Source organism: Sus scrofa, chromosome 15, assembly GCF_054392235.1.
Source record: "Sus scrofa isolate SSC_HxYL_T2T_F1_AM1 chromosome 15, Sscrofa_HxYL_maternal_Yorkshire_Landrace_v2.0, whole genome shotgun sequence".
Classification (NCBI taxonomy): Eukaryota; Metazoa; Chordata; class Mammalia; order Artiodactyla; family Suidae; genus Sus; species Sus scrofa.
This window is the reverse complement of record NC_139397.1, coordinates 132,499,845-132,521,515: the sequence shown is the minus strand read 5'-3', so window position 1 is coordinate 132,521,515 and position 21,671 is coordinate 132,499,845.

Here is a 21,671-nt window from a genome sequence, read left to right as displayed (position 1 = left end):
AGAGGAAATGGTACTGGGTGGGAAGGATCCAAAAGAGGGAACTCTGATCTTTCCATTATTGGTCTGAGTCTGCCAGCTCTAAGAGAAATCCCTTTACTTACCCTTCTCCTACTCTATGGTGTGGACAGGTCTAGATGACCACAAACCCTCTGGGGTTCTGTATATCCTTTTCCATGCATGCACACACCTACTCTGAGGATGTGAGTAAGGAGATGGGGCTCCTATGAATTGGAATTCTCTCCTACCATCTGTAAAAAGTTAGGGCTGCACTTGGCTCCAAGACATTAGGGATTCCCAGTGATAAACAGATGATAAAATGCTGCACTTAGAGATATTCTTATATATTCCCAACCTCCCACTTCTGACTGGATCTATTTTAAGACATGGGCTCTGTCATAGACGGACAAACTTGTCTATATCTCCCTAGATCTTAATTTCATCTTTTTTTCCCCTCAGCATCACATCAGTTTCATCCAAAATGAAGACAGCTTTTCCTATTTATTAAATTCCTCTTCTGGTTAGAATATTGGAATGATTCAGCTTTCTCACATGTTTTCTCCTGTTTTGTCCTTGTTTTGAGAATTCTGCCTAAGCCCGGAGGAATTTAAGGATTTCCAGAATCAAGTGATAGGTGTTCCAAATGAGATATGAGCATTTACAAAGAAAGTTGCTTAGCAGCTATTTACAAACAAAGGCATTTTTCCAACGGAAAAGAATTAAAAAGCAAATGATATCATTAAAGGGCAAAGAGTCAGGAAGACTACCTTGATGGTATAAAAATTTACTACTTGATCTCATTTTTTTATAGTGCAGATAATGGTTGCTTGAAGAAGGAGGAAAATGTGTCAAGGGACTTTGATGAAGAAAAAAAAGTAAGCCTGTATGTTGGTTTGAAATGATGACCGAACAATGATTTCATTTCACTGTAGTCCAGCAATAAATCTGTAACTCTTCTCTCACCAGTGACACTAGACACTGTAGGGAATCGAGGCCAGCTAGTTCCAGGCACTAATCTTTCCTGCTGGGAAATGCATCTGCTAGGTGTATTGGACCCAGAAAATCTGGCAAGACCAGTTTTTGTATGAATTGGCTATTAATCTTGACCACTCTTGCTTACAGTTCATCACTTTAGGGGCTATAGTCCAGTCATGCTGAGTTCTGGGACATTTCTAATGACTCGTTACCTTAGCATGTCTCAGAGCACAAGGAAGCAGCTACTTGGATGTTCACATTCTTTTCAGGCAAAAATGAAAAACAAACAAACCAAAAATGATTACAGGAAGTAAAGACATGAGCTGGGGTCATTACTTGAACTCACCCCCTGGCTTCACCACCCACTAACTTGCACTTTATCTCATGGAACCTTACAGTCTGTGTCTATAAAATGAGGCAATTGAGTTAGAACAATGTTTTTGGCTTTTCCATCACCACAAACCCGTTTTATTATTTTTCCTCTATAGACCTTTTGTTTTGAGAGATTTTATCTAGACGATGACATGTATATTGTAGTAATTCATTTGTTCTACTTTTTATTGTATTTCCATTTCAAAGTTATCCATATATTAAGCAACAATGTATTTACACAATGGTGTATAAAAATGTTATGAAATCATATAATCAAAGCCATGGCTGAGATGCTAATAAGCATCTCATGCTAATATCTACTGCTATTGTTCGCTTTATTTTGGGTACTAAATGTCACTAAGTGACTTTATTTTGTGTGCTAAGTGTTAATTTTACCTCCTTTACAGAGCCCTTGGCACACAAATAACTAAAACATAAGGAGGGACTGGCACTGAGTGAGTAGGATCCAAAAGAGGGATGGCAAATTCAAGGTCTGAGGTTATACGGCCAAGGTCATGATTATGAGCTCCTTCTTTACCGTGATTACTTCATATATGGGTTTAGGAACAAACCCTCATAAACTCATCATTCCTCTGAGGACATAGAAGCCAATGAGAACTGATAGGTGGAAGATGGCTGGTATTAACATGTTACACAGACCTATTTCTAGTCAGAAGCAAAACCATAATCATGTGTGCCCTAACCAGAAGTATTTGTATGCTTCCCTAGGCTATTAATCTTGGATGGAAATATTGTCAAAACCTCTAAGTATATAGAAAAATTTCATAATTCTAGAATTCTTGTGCAACAGTGGTTGTACTGCCTTCTCATCCACTCTGTTGTGTGGTGGTTAGGTGGAGTTTGGGGTTGATTGGCTCAGTTGGTTAGAGCAGAGTGCTAACTGTATCAGAAGTTTTATTCTGTTTATAACCATAGGTTTCCCTGCTCATCTCTGCCATCCTTCTGAACAATGCCTTCTACTTGTCACAAGAGAGTCACTCAAAGTCCCTTGTTCTACTTTGAGTGCCAACACCGGCATGAATTTTAAAGAGGGATTTCCTGTTAGTATTTTGGAAAGCATTAGCTCTGCACCTCTACTGCTTCAAGGAAACATCTCTCTCTCTCTGTTTCTCTTTTTTTTAGTGGCCCCCTCTGTGGCATGTGGAAATCCCCCGGGGCCAGGAGTCAAATCAGAGCTGCAGTTGAAGTCTACTGCACAGCCATGGCAACTCAGGATCTGAGCTGCATCTTCAACCTGTGCCACAGCTTGCAGCCACATTGAATCCTTAACCCACTGAGTGAGATCAGGGCTCGAACCCACATCCTCACAGAGGCAATATTGGATCCTTAACCTACTGATCCACTGTGGGAACTCAGGAAACGCCTTCTCTTTGTTTCTTCTCTGTCATCATAGGGTATACCAGCTAGGAGTTCAGTAGGCTGAGTGTATGCATCAGAGAATGATTAGATTTTCAATCAAGGCAGGCGTTAGAAGAGGAATATTAGCTTTGCAGACAGGGAATCTTTGGTAGGCAGAATAATGAGACCTCTCCAAAGACATCTGAGTGCTAATTCCCTGAATCTGTCAATATGTTTTTTTACATGGCCAGGGGAAATTAAGGTTGTAGATGGAATTAAGATTGCTAAGCAGCTGACATCCAAACAAGGAGATTATCTTGTATTTTCTGAGTGGGTTCAGTGTCATCCCAAGGGTTCTTCTAAGTGGAAGACAGGAGCTAGAGAAGGAGAAGAAATGACAATGGAAGAAGAGGTCAGAGAAGAGGTCAAAGTTATCCATATATTAAGCAACAATGTATTTACACAATGGTGTATAAAAATGTTATGAAATCATATAATCAAAGCCATGGCTGAGATGCTAATAAGCATCTCATGCTAATATCTACTGCTATTGTTCGCTTTATTTTGGGTACTAAATGTCACTAAGTGACTTTCCCTGGTGTGCACAGTGGCATCCTTCATAGAGATTAAAGTCTGAATTAATTGCTATCATTTACAAAAGAGATTTTATTGGAATATGATGGTTTAGAAGATGGAAGGAGCTATGACCCAAGGAATATAGGCAGCCTCTAGAAAAGGCTAGAGAATGGATTCTCTCCTAGAACCTCCAGACAAAAACCTCAACCTTGCCAATACCTTGGTTTTAGCCCCATAAGACCCATGTCAGACTTCATCCTTCAGAATGAAAATATAATATTTGTGTTGTTTTAAACCACTACATTTGCGAGAATGTATTACAGCACCAACAGAATACCAACACAACATCCCATACAACCGACGAGTGAAATGCCTCAGGTACAAGCTTCCCAGCTCTGTCCCACTTTTCTGTCCCTCTGAGGGTCTCGTCTTATTTGGAGCACCCCAGAGGAATTTGGGATCCATGTTGAAATGAGAAGCCTTCTTTGATCAATGCAGACAAAAGTAGCTACTTCTATAATTCATTGTATTTAAACCAAGTGTTTATGTATAGTTATATGAACTGTTGAATGATAATTTGTGTACAAGAGAGGCCAGTTTCTTTAGTTTTCTGTATCTGATTTAATCCAGCTTGGTTCTGTACTCCTGGGAGATTTCTGAGTGGTCAGCAGTTTTTATTTTGGGTGACAGTGGATGCAGGTGAAGAGAACTGCCTCTGCTTCTTAGAAGTTGGTTTCTTCCTTCCCTCCCTCCGCCTTCCTTCCTTCCTTGCTACCTCTCTTTCTTGCTTTCTTTCTGGTTTTTAGGGCAGCATGTGGAATTTCCTAGACTAGGGATCGCATTGGAGCTGCAGCTGCCAGCCTACACCACAGCCACAGCCACGCCAGATTGGAGCTGTATCTGCGACCAACGCTATAGCTCACAGCGACACCGGATCCTTAACCCACTGAGGGATGCCAGGGATTGAGGCCATATCCTCATGGATGCTAGTTGGGTTCTTAACCTGCTGAGCCATGACAGGAACTCCTGATGCTGCTTCTTAGATTCTGTGAGGAACTTGGGGATTACATGGTCCTGGAAAATAGGGGGTGGGCTTGGTCATTCTTCAGAGGTCCATTCCTTCCAAGCCAGGCTCAGGCACAGAAACCATTCCTGAGGCTCCTGAGAGCACCTGATGCTGTCTCTTCAGTCACTGATACACCTGTCCCCATCCAACAGCCCAGCAGCCCAGGTGCAATGCCCTAGCAAGTGCTGGTCTTGTTACATCACTAGATTACATCCTTCCATTCTCCTGTCCTGTCTCAGGGGACCCAAGCAGGCTCAGGGCATTTGGCCACTCCCATCTTCACCCTCACTCTCTTGGATGGGCACGTAGTTCCTTCAATGCACCTAGACCAGAGGTGGAAGATAAGCCCTGAGAGTCATGTTTGATCTCATGTCCTCTTGCTGTTGTCTTTCCCTGGTGTGCACAGTGGCATCCTGCATAGAGATTAAAGTCTGAATTAATTGCTATCATTTACAAAAGAGATTTTATTGGAATATGTCCCGGTTTTATTGAAACTTCAGCAGGTTTGGAAAGGTGGGATCTTTATTCCTGCTTGGCAATAGCCAAACTGCTGTGAGTAGTGGCTGAGACTTGCTTTCTCCATCTTGGTGCTCCCCACCTCTCTCTATTGCATCCTCATCTCTGAGGCCAAGGTCAGCTGCTACTTGTCATCTTCACTTTACTCATTTACATGATCTTCTGGCTTTCGTATATCTGAGAGTCTGCAGGCCCTGGTCCTAGACTTTCCAGATACTTGATAACCCAAGTCTGTGTGTGTGTGTGTGTGTGTGTGTGTGTGTGTGTGTGTGTGTGTGTGTGTGTTTTAAATCTCAGAAATACAAAAAAATCTTTATCTTCTTTATAGGGTAAGCAGAGAGCTTAGATCTTGTAAACAAGGACCTGGGCCCCAGCCTGGTGAGGAACAGGCTATGAGAAGAGGGGAAGCTAGGTTACTTTCTGTAGAGTGTCTAGCAGCAAAAACAAAGCAAAGGAAAATTTACTTTCATGGGGGGAAGGTCATCACGCTACATGAAGTTCTCCACGAGTCATCTCACCAGATGACATCCCTGACATTAGGAATGATGTCTAACCCAGTGCGTAGTGATTGACACACTGTTGGCATGATTTGGGGGTTCGGTGAATGAATGGAGAAGGTAAATGATGGGAGATTTTTGCCATTACCTGGTGGAGAAATAAGGTGTGGGCTCTGGGATGTTGTTGAAAATGACCTATCCAGTGAGGTAAAAATAGGGCCTGTTATACCAAATAGATTCTAAATTCCATGAGACAGATCTAGGGAATTTGTATGACAGCCTATACCTGAAGAATAGGTGCAGCCTGATTTTTTATTTTTAATTAAAAAAAATTTTTTTTGTCTTTTTAGGGCCACACCTGGGGCATATGGAGATTCCCAGGCTAGGCTGAATCGGAGCTGTAGCCACCAGCCTATGCCACAGCCACAGCAAGGCCAGATCTGAGCCACATCTGTGACCTTCACCACAGCTCACGGCAACACTGGATCCTTAACCCAGTGAGTGAGGCCAGGGATTGATCCTGCATCCTCGTAGGTGGTAGTCAGATTTGTTTCCGCTGAGCCACGATAGGAACTCCTACAGCCTTAAATTGATTTATCTAATCAATGCACCAGGCAAGGCTTTATAGTTTATACATTGACGCCCATGCCTCCAGGTGTGGCCATGTGGTATTTTGGGTCGGGGGAGGGTTCAGAGGGGCTAAACACAAGGGCATGCTGCTAGTGTGCAGTACCTATCTTAGAAACTCCCCCTTATGACTGGCCCACCTTGCCTTTTACCTAATATAAGTAAGAATAAACACATCAGAGAATGTATCCCCTTTCTATGGTTTTGTGTCAAAGAAAGAAGGTAGAAATAGTATGGTCTCTGAAACGGTTTGTGGAAAATTGTCAAAAAGACAGTGTTTGTCATCATCACCAATTCCAGTCGATTAGATCTTACTTTGCCTGAGACAGTCCTGTTTGAGACTTCTTACTGGATTCTTCACTCCCTGGCACCCAAAGCTATAACTCAAGCTGGTGAAGGGAAGTGCAGAACTTCCACAATCAGCTGGATAATGGAGGCAAAGAATGTGGTGCAGGGGCTGGTGCCAATCACTGTAGGAGAGGAGTGTCCGATTGTCGGTTGGTGAACATAACCATGGAATGATGGAACTAGCAGGGACCATCACCTGCAGCTTGAAGGTGATCAGATGAAGCCTGCAGAAAGTCAGGGCCTCAGCAAAAGTCATGCATCAAATGAGCGGAAGCTCTGGTTTTGGAAACTAGAATTCTTGGACTTCCTGATTTCCTATCAAGTGTTTTTCTCCCTATCTCAGTATTTTGGGAGGGACTTATTTTTGTTACCCAATCTTTTTTCCTGGGTTTCCAAATGGCTTTTGTTAGAATTAAACAAAGTATTCTTCTATAATATTTTCCCCTAAGATAAACCTGACTTAGTGGTATATTTCTTTTTCCAAAGAAATAACTCTTTATTCATAAAATTTTCATATCTCAGGTTTAGCTGGATCGCTTTTGATAATTGTATACAGATGTGTAACTGCCACCCTAAACAAGGTATAGAATATTTGCATCATTTCAAATAATTCTGTCTGCCCCTTTCCAGTCAATTCTCCCCTCCCCCAATCATCATAGTTTGGTTTTGTTCATCCTTGTATTTCATATAAATGGAATCACATATAGTAGGTGTTTTTTTGGCGTGTGCTGGGCTTCTTTCGCTTAATGCAGGGATTGACAGACTTTTAAAAATAAAGGGCCATATCGTAATACTCTTGGCTTCACATGCCACTTGGTCTCTGTCTCAACTACTCGTCTCTGCTGTTGTAGCACAAAAGCAGTCATAGACAGTACAGAAGTGAATGGGCAAGGCTGTGTTCCAATAACACTTAGTTACAAAAACAGATGGTAGACTAGATTTGCCCCGTGGACCGTAGTTTGCCAACGCTTGGCTTAACAAAATATTTTTTGATATTTATCAATGTTGTAGCATGTATTAGTAGTTCATTCTTTTTATTACTGAGGATTAGGTTTATAGTATGACTATACCACAATTTATTTATCCATTCTCCTGTTGATGGACATTTGGGTTGCTTCCAGTTTGGAGCTATTATGAATAAGGCTGCCATAAACATCCTTACACAAGTCTTTTGGAGAACATATGTTTTCATTTCTCTTGGGTAAATACCTAGGAGGGGAATTGCTGAGTCATAGGGCACATGAATGTTTAACCTTAATGAAACAGCCAAATAGCTCTTCAAATTGATTGTGCCATTTGACAGCCCCATCAGCAATGTCTGAGAATTACATTTGCTCCCCATCAGTGCCAACATTTGCTGTGGTTGGTCTTTTGATTTTAGCCATTCTGATGGGCGTAACTCAATCACTGTTTGAATCATATTCCCTGCCCATGATCATCCTTACATCTGTTATTTCTTTTTTCTTTTTTTTTGGGTCTTTTTGTCTTTTTAGGGCTGCACCATGGCATATGGAGGTTCCCAGACCAGGGGTTGAATCGGAGCTGTAGCCACTGGCCTATGCCACAGCCATAGCAATGCATGATTCAAGCCGTGTCTGCAACCTACACCACAGCTCACAGCAATGCTGGATCCTTAACCCACTGAGTGAGGCCAGGGATCAAACTTGCATCCTCAAGGATGCTAGTCGGGTTCGTTAACCACTGAGCCATGATGGGAACTCCCCATCTGTTATTTCTTACATCATTTTAAACCCCATCTCTCTTCCCCTTTGCTCAGTAAATACATATTTCTGTAGATGTGGCACTCTTTATCTCAGTATCTCCCAGTCTATTCCTAACCATCTACCTCATTTACTATCAGACATATAACATTATTTTGTCCCCTTGCCCAAGTGAGTTTCCTCCAAGCCTATCTTCACCTGAATACTACGTCAGGACAATCTTATCAAACTACCAGCCTGCCATACCACCCTCATGTACTGATTTCTTTGATCACTGAGACCTTTATTCCTAAATACATTGGTGTGAGTGTATCTGAGCCAAACTGTTGTGGACATGGCTATAACCTTCTCCAGTTCCTTACAGAGCTCCCCCATATTCCTTTAACACAGCATTTCCCCCCATAAGGAGAGACCTCAGATGTAATTTCTCTGGAACAAATAGACATGATTATTTAAACTCATTAGTATGCAAACAACCAAGAGCTGCTTTCCTGAGAGAGAGTGTTTTAATAGACAACAACAAAAAAAGAGAGGATATTTCTAGGACAGAAGGCAGTGTTTTATGCAGAGCTGCAGTGAAGGTGGTAGAGGTAGGGACAGGAAAGGAGGCAGGGGTTTGGAAAATGGAATATATATACATGTATATATATATAATATATATATAATGAAATATTATATATATATGTATATATATGTAATGGAAATGGAATATATAATGGGGTATATCTCTGTTTTTTCATCTCTCTTAAAACATGTCCAGGCAATGATTGTCCCTGGCAAAACATGTCCAGGCAATGATTGTCCCTGGCTTTCTTCATTGTATTTAAGACTTGGTTATTCTGGGCTTCACCTTGTAGAAAACTATTCATAGATAAACTTATGCACTGCAGAGCTAATGACTGGTAACTCTCCTCTCCTGCAGTCTAACCAGGACAATCTATTAAACCAAAACAATAAATCCGATGATGGAGGAATGAGTAGAGTAAGATGGGAAACAAACAAACAAACAAACAAAAAAAAAACAAAGAGAAAAAGAGAAAATAACAAAGTTGCACGTAACTGAATTTTCAGACTCTTGGCAAACTAACAGAATATTTCTAAATTCTTTATTTTCAATTTTATAGAAGAGGGCTTTCCCAGACCCCTTTAAATGACAAAAATCTAGAATAAGCCAAGTCAGTGCATTAAGACAGACCATCATGACCACAGACTATCTATTATCACATTTGTTGTTACTTGCCATGTTTAAACATGAACAGACAATATTACAGACACAGAGTCCTAAGACCAGGTTTGAATCCCAGCCTTTGCTGCTTAATAGCTATATGGTTTGAAGAGATCTCAAGAAAGTCACCCAATGCCTGTTTTTGCTATCTTTTGCTGTGTAACAGACTACCTCAAAGCTTAGTGGCTTTATGGGTTGGCCATTTGGGCTGAATCTAGCAGAGTGGCTCTTCTACTGGGCTTGCTTTGGGCTCACTCAGGTGACAGCATTCAGCTGGCTGCTTACTGAGTCTGGGTAGCCCTGGAGCCCCACTTACATGTCTGGAGGTTGTTGCTGGCTGTTGGCTGGGCCTCTCTCCTTGTGGACTCTCATCATCCAGAAGCTAGCCCAGGCCTCCTCATATGGTAGTCTCAGGACAATAAGAAGTAAAAATTGGAATTGCAAGGCCTCTTAAAGCCAAGGCTTGGAACATCTACAATGTTACTTCTGCCACATTTTTCTGTCAGAGGTTGTCACCAGGACCACCTAGAAGCAAGGCAGTGGAGAAGTGAACTCTCCGTGATGGGAGAAGCAGCCACATCAGATTGCGAAGGGATATGCACATGGAAGGGAGGAGTTTGTGGCTCTATGTTGCAGCCCACCACACTCTCTGAACCTGTGGTTCTGTCAAACAGATTAGCACCCTCAGTTTCTTCTGATGGCTCATTTTTCTCTTTTCTGTCATTCTCTTCTCTATCAGATTATGTCCTATGTTCTCTTCCCCCCTCTTCACGATTTCTTCTTCAGGCTCTTTAGTCTGTGTGGACATTGGTAAATTTTTTTCTGTAAAGGGCCAGATAGTAACCATTTCAGTCTCTGTGGGACATATGGTCTTTGTCACAACTACTCAACTCTGCATTGTAGCATAAAAGCATCCCTAGCCAATCTATAAATGCATGAGCATGGCTGTGTTCCAATAAAACTTTGTTTATAAAAACAGGCAGTGGGCTATGCCAATGGCGTTGATTCCCATCTATCTGCTGATGGCTTTAATTTAAAGCCCACTCTCAGCTCTTCTCTTCACTGCAACAGGAGTAATTTCCAAAACTGAATTTGATTTTTTTCTCACTTGCTCAAAACCCTCCAGTGCTTCCCATTGGTCTTGGGGTAAAGATGAAATCCTGAACACAGTCTGCAAAGCCTTGAAAGGTCCTACTGTACCTCCCCACCTCCAGCTTCAAGCTCCTCAACCTTCTTCCTCACTCTCTGAACAACACTCTCAGGGGCCCCAAACCAGTTCTTTGAAATCACTGTGCTGCACGCTGTTTCTCTGCTTGAATGATTCCTCACATCTCCTTGTTCGTCCTTTAGCCCATCTCATCTTCCCTTGTCTTTGGAGAAGTCTTCCTGACCCTCAGATGGGATCCAGCTCTCCCATAAGACCCTGGCCAAGCCTACTCAACCTTCTGTCATGGAATTCCAGAGTTCTAAATTGTTCAGTCATTTGTGATAAATTATTGTGATAATCTGGATTATTATTCAGCAAGTGTTCACTCCCCTGATCATCTCACTGTGGTCAGGGTATCTCCCCACCCCATTGATTTTGGGTTTGGCCATGGAATTTGATTTGGATATGACATGAGCCAAGATCCAAAGTGTGATTTTGGGTGGGGGGTTTGGGGGGTGGGGGGGTCTTGTTCTCTTGTTCCTTTGCCATTTCCTTTGGAAGAATATGTGCTTGGTCATTTGCTGGTCCCAGAAGAATGAGAGACAGGTGGAGTGAGCTGCCTCTGCTGACCTGCACACCCATGAGTGTGATAATAAATGCTTCTGGGTAGTTTGTTCTGCAGCAATAGATGACTGAGGAAATCATACCCATCTCTCCCACCCTATTGAAAGATAGGCTTGTTTTGCCCACCGTTGTATTCCTGTTGCTTAGAACAGACGGTGCTTCATAAATATGTGCTGAATAAATAAATAATTAAAGGGACAGTGTATATGAAAGGATTTAGCATATTACAGGGACATAGTTGGCATTCAGCAGATGGTGTTTTAAAATAGGTTAGGTGATGCTCAATAGAATCTGTATTTAGCTCTCATCTGGACTTTAAAATACTCTGAGCTTTATAACTCAGGTTTATGTGCAAGAAAAATGCCCCTAGCTCTATCATCAGTTGTGTATTGACTCTGCAATCATATTCTTTTGCCCATAGGAAATTTAAGATTATTAAGGAAAATAAAAAATAAATGCAAGTTAAGAAAGTTCTTTGCTTGTGTTACTTTGTTTTCTAATTTTAAATCTTATTAGTTTAAAGTGATAATAAAAAAAGCCATTTGGAGACAGGACAATATTATCACATCTGGAGAAACTTAATAAGATTAGGACAAAGGCTGCATTCTCTTCTTGATGCACATATGCAGTTCTCATTAACTTTTGTATTATCTCGAGAAAAATATTAGAAAATGTCATGCACCATAAACATTCCACACAAAGGGGGTTAATTAATAGGTACATGTGGTATTAATGCAGATGTTAATCATTAACTATGATAAGTGTTCTCTAATAGCTGGTGTCCATGGATAATTAATGCTCACCAATTCCCCACAGTACTTAGAAGAAAACATAAATATAAGATACCAGTGCATATGATTACAGAATTTTGAATAATTCCAAATAATTTCAAAAATAGTTTTAAGATTGATACATCCAGTACTTTGTTGATTAGGTAAGTCCTTAAAAATAAATATGCCATTTCTGTTAAATCATTCAAGGTAAATTGAACTCCAAAAAATCACCTCCCAAACTCCCTATATCTGTAAAATACTAGAGCATTTGCATGTCTTTCCAATAATAAGGCATTATTTTAATACTTTACATCTATATAAAATCAAAATTTCCTTTGCACACGAAACTGATACCTGTATAAAGAACTGTATTTTTCTTTATTCACTCATTTTGGGTCATCCCATGCCTTGTTTATTGGATTTCTAACACTGTGTATTTTTAAATGCTTATGTGATACAAATATTAACAAGCCAGGTCTATATATGGGTAAGTTTGTGCACAGTTTTAGAAAGCCAGATTATAATGGTGCAGTGTATATATCTAAGCATTCTAGCACAATATTTAACTCTATTAGTCTTAAAATTTCCCTTTGCTTTTCAAAATACTGTATCTGATCATTTGTCATTTTAGAATCAGTTACCTTGAACGCCAAAATCACCTGGAGGAGAGTTCCCTTGTGGCACAGTGGGTTAAGGATCCAATGCTGTCGCTGCAGGGGCTTGGGTAGCTGCTGTGGCTCAGGTTGGATCCCTGGCCCCAGGGAACTTCCACATGCTGCAGGTGAGGCTAAGAAAACAAACAAACAATCAAACAAGCAAACAAAGTAAGGAAAACTCCCATTTGCAACAGACACAGAAATGGACCACAGGGATCTCCCTTCAAGAAAGGAGCTGTTGCCCAGCTGTGGAGTGTGGTCGGTGGCCACCTCTAGCTGTAGCTCCTTGGGCATTCACTGCAGCTTTTGCACTGGGGTCCTGCTCTTGTTGGGGAAGCCTGCAACCAACTCGCAAGATAATGATCCAAGGCCCTAACCCTTTCCACCCAAGTGGGGCTCAAGCAGGCAATCTTTCCTCCATGTGGGCAGAGAGGTATTTATCAAGCCTCCAGACCATCTGACAGCTTCTCCTGCCCAATCCTGCCTCTTTCTCTTTCCTTTCATGGAGGCTCTTCGCCAATAAATCCTTTGTTCCCTTACCTTCTCCTCAGTGTCTCCTCCCTGAGAAACCAATGGCACATTGTATTTACCAGGACTTAAGGGACAAGTACAAATAAATGTGGGATCTGATTTGAGCTCATAAAGGTAGAAAAATTCAATACGTAAATAAACAGTGATGATCATGCTCTGAATTAGATAGAATTAAGTAAAGGAAGAACGAGAAAAAGAAGTTAATTTTCTAAGTTATGAAGAAATATTAGTGATAAAGAAATCAAGAGAGTAAAAAAGGAAATAAACAGACTTTACCACCAACAGAACATACAGATAAATGCTATTCCAAACACTTTTAAAAAAAGTACCAAATTCTTTATCATACTTGAAATACATACTATGCAGATTCTGTATTAAAAAGATAATTTTTTGTTGTACTTAAACAAATCTCTAAATGGATATATCCTGTAAATGGATCTATTTAGCATTAAAATATAATTTATAGTATGTACATGAGCAAAATTATGTTAGTCTGTACTAACACAGAGGCCAGGGACATAGCCTCATTATTCAAAATCAAGTATTCATTAAAATGGCATTCTACCTGCAAAAATACTTACCAAAGGCCATTCCATAGATCACGTTTTGAGAAGCAGTGCAATGATCAGTGTATCCTGCTGAATATAATTCTGTTTTGATGTGAGGAAGAGATCAAAATGCAACAAAAATTCATCTCTAATGCTCAACTGAAAGAGGAAAACAATGGAGCAAGAAAAGATAGCCATAGCTCTCGGTAACAATGGTAGAAAATGTATGGAAACAAGTATGCATATGTTTGCAGTTACTTTAAACAGTTTCAAATATTTTCATACAAAACCCCTTTATTGTGATGCATTTGCAATAGTTGGCACAGTGTGGAGTAAGTTGAAACATGTGTGTCATACCATCAGTTCATGGGTAGAGGAAGGAAAAATAGTTGGTTGATGAAGTGTGCAGTTCTGAGGCCCTGGAATGGCAGTGTTAACCCCTTGGCTGCCAGTGCTGGGTTCCTATTGTCAGCCTTTTGGGGCCAGGAGAAGGGCATGTGTGTTACCAAATGCAAGTCTGTTTGTCTGAAGCACAGTGCGGCCAAACAATACCGAAACATTGGACTTTGGAGCAGGGAAAGGTTTATTACAGGATCATGCAAGGAGACGTTCGTGTCCCCAAAGCCCCAGACTCTTAAAAGGGCTTTTGGCAAACCTCTTTTAAAGGTAAGGCAAGGGAGAGGCATGGTTAGTTACTGCAAATTTCTTGGTGTTGGATCCTTTGTTCTTGTAGCCATCCACATAGGTCAGGTTACAGTGTTCCAACAAAATAAATGTTCTTCTCTGTTCTGTAACTTCTTATCTAAAAATGTAATACTCTTTAAAGTCACAGCCTTGAGAATAGGCTATCCCGAATATTTCAGGCTATAAGCAGCATCCTTTTGCAAAAGGTGCAGGGCCAGGATGACTAAGTATAAGTGACAGAAGACAAAGTTTAAAGTAAGGTTAAAATAAAAGGAACTGGGAGTTCCCGTCGTGGCGCAGTGGTTAACGAATCCGATTAGGACCCATGAGGTTGCGGGTTCGGTCCCTGCCCTTGCTCAGTGGGTTAACGATCCAGCGTTGCCGTGAGCTGTGGTGTAGGTTGCAGACGCGGCTCGGATCCCGTGCTGCTGTGGCTCTGGCGTAGGCCAGTGGCTACAGCTCCGATTGGACCCCTATCCTGGGAACCTCCACATGCCGCGGGAGCGGCCCAAGAAATAGCAAAAAGACAAATAAATAAATAAATAAATAAATAAATAAATAAAAATAAAAATAATAATAAAAAATAAAAGGAACTGGGAGTTCCTGTCGTGCGTCGTGGCACAGTGGTTAACAAATCCAACTAGAAACCATGAGGTTGTGGGTTCGATCCCTCGTCTTGCTCAGTGGGTTAAGGATCTGGCATTGCCACGAGCTGTGGTGTGGGTCGCAGACATGGCTCAGATCCTGTGTTGCAGTGGCTCTGGCGTAGGCTGGCGGCTACAGCTCCGATTAGACTCCTAGCCTGGGAACCTCCATATGTCTCGGGAGTGGCTCAAGTAAAGGCAAAAAGACACACACACAAAAAAAATTAAATTAAAAAAAATAAAAGGAACTGATCTAACATGGCATCAGATTTGTTTTTCCCTATTACAGGTGTCCACCTAAAATGCATCCACAGGGAGTTCCTGCTGTGTTGTGATGGGTTAAAGATCTGACTGCCGTGGCTCGGTCACTGTTGAAGTTTGAGTTCAATCCCCAGTCCAGTGCAGTGGCTTAAGGATCTGGCATTACCACAGCTTCAGTGTAGTCTCAACTGCGGCTTGGATTTGACCCCTGGCCAGGAAACTTCCTTCCATATGCTTCAGGTGCAGTTGAAAAAAAAAAAAAAAAGAAAAATTAAAAAATATAATAAATGAATCCTCAGGTGATAGAAACAGTTCCCTGAACAGTTGAGCTTCAACCTAACATTTTTATTTGTTCCTATTCTAATTTCAAAATAAAACAATACCTCCTGCTTTATCATAAAATGAAGAACAAAGCTTTCCAAGTTTTAAACAGAATTTCAGAAAGAATCTCTCTGGGTGGGAGGGGGTGAGTATTGACAAAGTATCTCTCCTCGACCAAACCTTAGTCAGGCTTCTGCCCTTGAGCTTCATCTTCAAGAGCAAGAATCCTGCTACAGTGTTTTCATCATAATCTCCCATCCTTGATATCTGATAACCCTCAACCATTGCCCAGGTGATGTCTGATCCCCCTGGCCTTCAGCAAGAATCTTGTCAAGTCGATTTGTCCTGATTCCTCCCTACCCCTGAAGTTTCATCTTGGTAATTTTCCATCCACTCTTCTCTACCCTACTTCTTGGCTGTATATCTCCACTTTCACTTGTGTTAGAAGCTGAGCTGCTCTCTTTCCCTTACTGCAAAGCCCTTATTGCAGTAGTCTCTTCTTTTTTTTTTTTTTAAATAAACTTTATTGGAGCATTTAAAGTTTTTGGAGTATTTAAAGTTTTTTAAAGTATTTAAACTTTGACTTACAAAGTTTTGTTAGTTTCAAGTGTACAGCAAAGTAAATCCATTATACATGTACATATATCCATTCCTTTTCAGATTCTTTTCCATTTAGCTCATTACACAGTATTGAGTAGATTACTCTGTGCTACATAGTAGGTCCTGGCTACCCATCTATTTTATATATAGTAGTGTGTATATGTCAATCTCAACTTGAATAGCATCTTCCTTAGCATCTCTAAGAAGTTTTGGAATAATTTTCTCCTTAATCCTATATAAATAAATTTCCTTTTTCTTTTTTTCTTTTTCTTTTTTTTTTTTTTTCTTCTTAGGGCCACACCTGTGGCATATGGAAGTTCCCAGGCTAGGGGTCAAATTGGAGCTGCAGCTGCTGGCCTGCACAACAGTCACAGCAACACCAGATCTGAGCCACATCTGAGACACACACCAGAGCTCATGGCAACGTCATATCCCTAACCCACTGAGCGAGGTCAGGGATAAAACCCTCAGGGATATTAGTCGGGTTCAGTTACTACTGAGCCACAAAGAGAACTTCCTAAATTTCCTTTTTCTTTCGCACTGAGGTTTTCTTAAGCGAGTGTCTATATCTTTACTTACCCTTCCCCTTCTGCTCTGATCCTTCTTATGTAGCCATAATTGCTAGTATTTATTTAAAGTTGCCCTTGTTTATAACGGATATATGGTTCATGCTACTTTGATGTTGTTTGCATGTATTCGCCCTATTCTGCTGGTGGTTCTCACCACCATGTCCTCTGAGTCATTTGGGAAGAAAGGGGTGTTGGCAGAGCTAGCTAGCCGATAATTGCACAGAACTCATAGCTGGTATCTTAACTGATTTAAACAGTGAGGAGTAGACAGTTGTTACTGATGAGGAAATAACAGATGTGTAGACAGTTTTTTGTCAAGCATTTCATGGGGAAAACAAAAAGGCTGAGAATTACTAACTGACAAACTTCTGAGATAAGTGTGCTCTTCTTTACCCTCAAATTCTTCAGCTCTCCTAATACATCACAACTAAGGTAAGGATTGGGGAAGGAGCCGCTCTACCCAAAGTGGGCATGCCGGTCAGCTTGGGGCAAAAGCATCTGACTAGAGAGGACCAGCTGAAGACATGGTGGAAAGGGGCTAAAAGGAGAGAGACTGCAGAAGGGTGGGAGTGTGGAGCAGGGAAAATAATCAGCAAGATCTGCTTACTGGATATCCATTATTCTTAGAGAATGAATGGTGTTTTATGAACGATCTCTTTCTGCTAGTGGCCCAAACCAGTAGAGCATCCTGGCTCCAGGTGTTGGGAGGGATGAGCCCTACCCACCGTGCTTTCTTGCTCCAATGGCCACTGAAGAGATGCACTCACTGGTGGAGGCATGGCATTTACAGGTTATTTGCAAATGTCGTGTTTGTATTGTTCCACTTATAAAAGTACCCTCTTTCTACAAATTATGTGAAAAATCAGTAAGGCTGGATGTGGGGCAGGGGGACAAAGTCAGGTGTATAGTTTCCAGCCAATACAAGCGACTTTTCTAGGAATATCATAAAGGGATATATGTCCCTAAAAACAAGCCTGGGCCCATGGGAGCTTTAGAAGGTAATATCACAACAGCCAATGGGGATCATTTAATTTTATTCTGGAATATTCTGATCCTTCCTTATGGTCTGAAGAACATCACTGGGTTGGGTACATATTTCATGGACAAATGACAAGCTTATTGTTATAGCAGTAGTACTGGTTACTGAGTCAAATAAAGCCATCATTTATTCTGGAAAGGAAGCAGGAAGAGGAAAAATCCATGGACAGTTTTTCCTTTCCTCTGCCCTTATGGTCCTTTACATGCCAATTTTCTATTTATAGGTGCCAGACCACTCATTTGGTGTTATTAAATGCAAGCTTGAGCTTATTCTTTGCATAAATGTATGGTGCTGTGTGATATAGGCCTGCAAGTATAAATTAAATCATTGCTTTTAGCATAGATACCTGAATTGGTAGCCTTTCTTTTCAAAACAAAAAATAATTACAAATTGGTACGTGTTCCCATTAGCAGTTTTGTGAGAGCTATAGGGTAAGAGAGAGTCAGGGGAAAGGTATGATTCCATGTATTAATATTCATGAGCTTTGTAGGCACAATCGCATTCTGCCTCTAGAAACAAGAGAAGTTAATGAGATGGTGTATGGTCCTAATGATGTAATACCAAACACTTAGATCATAAATGAAAAATGAGGTTCATTTGGCTAGTCTATCTAATGGCTACAAATAACTTTGATTATTGTTTTCCCACCAAAGTGAATTCTGAGCTCTTAGTCAATCAATCAATCGTATTTACTCAGTTTCCTGGGGGTGCAGGAGGAGGTGGAGGTGTCAAAACCTGTTCAGACCTGTGAATACAAGGGACTTAAAAAGACTAGGTAATTGATTGGCTGAAAGCTCAAAGTCATTTTGGGCCTCAGATTGGATTTTGTTTAAATTACACATATTCTTTTTCAGATTCTTTTCCCTTTTTGGTTATTACATAATATTGAGTAGAGTTCCCTGTGCTATACTGTAAGCCCTTGTTGGTTATCTATTTTTAAATAGTAGTGTGTATATATTAATCCCAAACTCCTAATTTATCCCTTCCCACCCCTTTCCCCCTTTGGTAACCATAGGTTAATTTTCTGTGAGTCTATTTCTGTTTTGTAAACAAATTCATTTGTATCTTTTTTTTTCAGATTCTACATGTAAACAAAATCATATATTTTTCTTTCTCTGTATGACTTACTTCATACAGTTTGATAATCTCTAGGTCCATCCGTGTTGCTGCAAATGGCATTACTTTATTCTTTTTTATACCTTAGTAATATTCCATTGTATATATGCACCATATCTTCTTTATCCAGTCCTCTGTCAATTGACATTTAGGTTCTCTTTCCTCTTATAAAGGACACCCCCTCATCTGGGTGACCTGCCTTTTTCCTCTGAGAAATGTCCAGTTTTCTCATGGAAGTAGACTTCTAGCTACTATCTTCTTTACATGACTTTACATAATGGTCCTAAATGATTGGTCCCAGACTGTGTAATTCGGGCTGATGCTCATCAGGATCCAAACCTGAAATGAGAGCACAGAAAGCAGGAGTGATTGATAGTAGATCACACCAGCAGCAGCCCCAGGAGTGGTGAGGTCCCTTTCTCTACATCTCTGAGGACTGGGTTGCTGCCTTCTCCTTAAATTCCAGAAGACATCCCCATATGCTTGCAATGATTTCTTTGTGGTTTATTTGTTGAAATAATTTAGAGATGGTTTCTTAAGCAGGATAATAGCCACATTGCTCAATAACACAAAGAACCTCAGACAAGAGACAGTTTTATTGATCAAGAATATTTTTATCTTGCAGATATCAGAAGTGCAAATATTTTCCTCTTTTTAAATGATTTGATCCAAAACACAAAAAAACCCCCACAAACCAAATCAAACCAAAACAAAATAGAACACCAACTCAGGTAGGTAGAAAAAAAAAAATGAAGGGAAGGAAACTACTATTTCTCAAGAGTAAGAAGCTTAAAACAGTGGAAGTTTATCTGCCTATCTCTCTATCATAATTATCATCAATTTTATCTATTTATTTATCTATATCTGTTATCATCATCATCTATCTATTTGTCCATTATCTATAATCTATCATCTTCCTATCTGTATCTGGTTTGAGAATAACAGGACTTTGAGCTAAAATTCTGACCTTTCACTTACTAAGTGACCTTGGGCAAACTCCCTCATTTTTCAGAGACTCGTTTCCCTATTTGTGAAGGAGATAATAATACCAACCTCATGTGACAGTTTTGAAGTTTGCCAAAAGTCACACTGGGGAAGAAGGTCTTGGAAAGACCAAAACAACTTCTAAAAATTTCCAAAGCTATTAATACCAACCTGTGTCTCCAACTGAGGGATTTAGAAGAAAACTGGTGCCTGCTGTTGAGTGCCTCTGTGCCATACACCACACTTAGCTTTTTATCCACACAGGGTTATACATGGTCATTGAGAATTCAATTCTATAGATAGAGGTGTTGTTGGAGGAAAGAGCAATAACAGGTGATATTGCTATGCATTCTGAAGACTTAGTAATTCTTTAATGTGATTCTTTGAAGGAATGATTCTAAGATTTAATATTGAATACAGGAATGATCGAAGACTCGGAATACCTAGGAGATCTGAGTTCTAGCTATGGATGTACCACTGTGTAGCTGCATGACATTACTTAACGATTCCAAGAATCATTTTTCTTTTATTTATTTATTTATTTATTTAGGGTTGAAGAATAGTTGATTTACAATTTTTCATGTGTACAGCAAAGTGATTCAGCTACACACACATATGTATGCATATATATATATATATATATATATATATATATATATATATATATTCTATATATAGATAGATTCTTTATGAGATTCTTTTCCATTAAGGGTTTTTACAAGATATTTTACTGTATGGGTTTATACAGTAGGTCTTTGTTTATGTATTTTATATACAGTAGTATGTATATGTTAATCCCAAACTCTTAATTTATCCTTCCCCTGTCCCTTTGGTAACCATGTTTGTTTTCTATATCTGTGAGTCTACTTCTGTTTTGCAAATAGGTTCATTTGTATTATTTTTTTAGATTCCACATATAAGTGATATCATATGGTATTTGTCTTTGTCTGACTTACCTTACTTTTTTATGGCTGAGTAATATTCCATTGTATACATGTACCACATCTTTTTTATCCACTTATCTATATGTTGATGGACATTTAGGTTGCTTCCTTGTCTTGGTTATTGTGAATGGTGCTGCTAGGAACATTGCAGTAGTTTTGTTCATTTTAAATGAGAGGATTAGAATAGAGTTTTAAGTTTCTGCATAGCATAGACATACTGTCAATATTCTTAAGCAAAGATGAATTGGATAAAGAACTGAGCAGAGATTGCCATAGTGTCCTCATTGGGAGGTAGATACACTGACCCCAGAAGGCACTTTGGAGCATTGTCTGTGTTAGGGGAGGAATCAGGTGTTATGATGATTGGCAGAGAAAAATGACATTGCATGTTGTGCTGCATAGGGGTTCAAAGAATTGAAACAAGCAATTGTCTTCCATCCTGCACAATTTTGAACTTCCTGGCAAAGTTTTACTTAGATGAAAAATCTGTGTATAATGATCTGAACTTAAAACTTTGCTCTATTTTACACATAAAGGCAAAGTGTTTTCTATATAGTTTTAATATACATGGAATTTCCATGAGTGCAATTATTGTGTAAGCACTGATTACTGCACTTTGCTCTGTTTGGCTGTTGACAAAAGATTATACTGTTTCAGATGTGTTCCAAATGCTCATGCATCTGGGGCAGGAGTAACTCCCAGGGTGAGTCTAGGGACAGAGGCAGAGTCTGAGGCCTGCTGTTGTCTTGTTGGCTTTTAGTCCAACTGAACTCATACATCCTAAATAACAAGCCCTGTGTTTCTCCTTGGTGTTTCAGTTTAGGCATTGTATTTTTTCATTTAATATTTTTTTTTGGTTGGTAGATAAGTATGCTACACACAAATTTTACTTTAAGACAATAAAAGGGACATATTTGTTAAAAGGGGGCATTGAATTTGGTGAGCATGAAA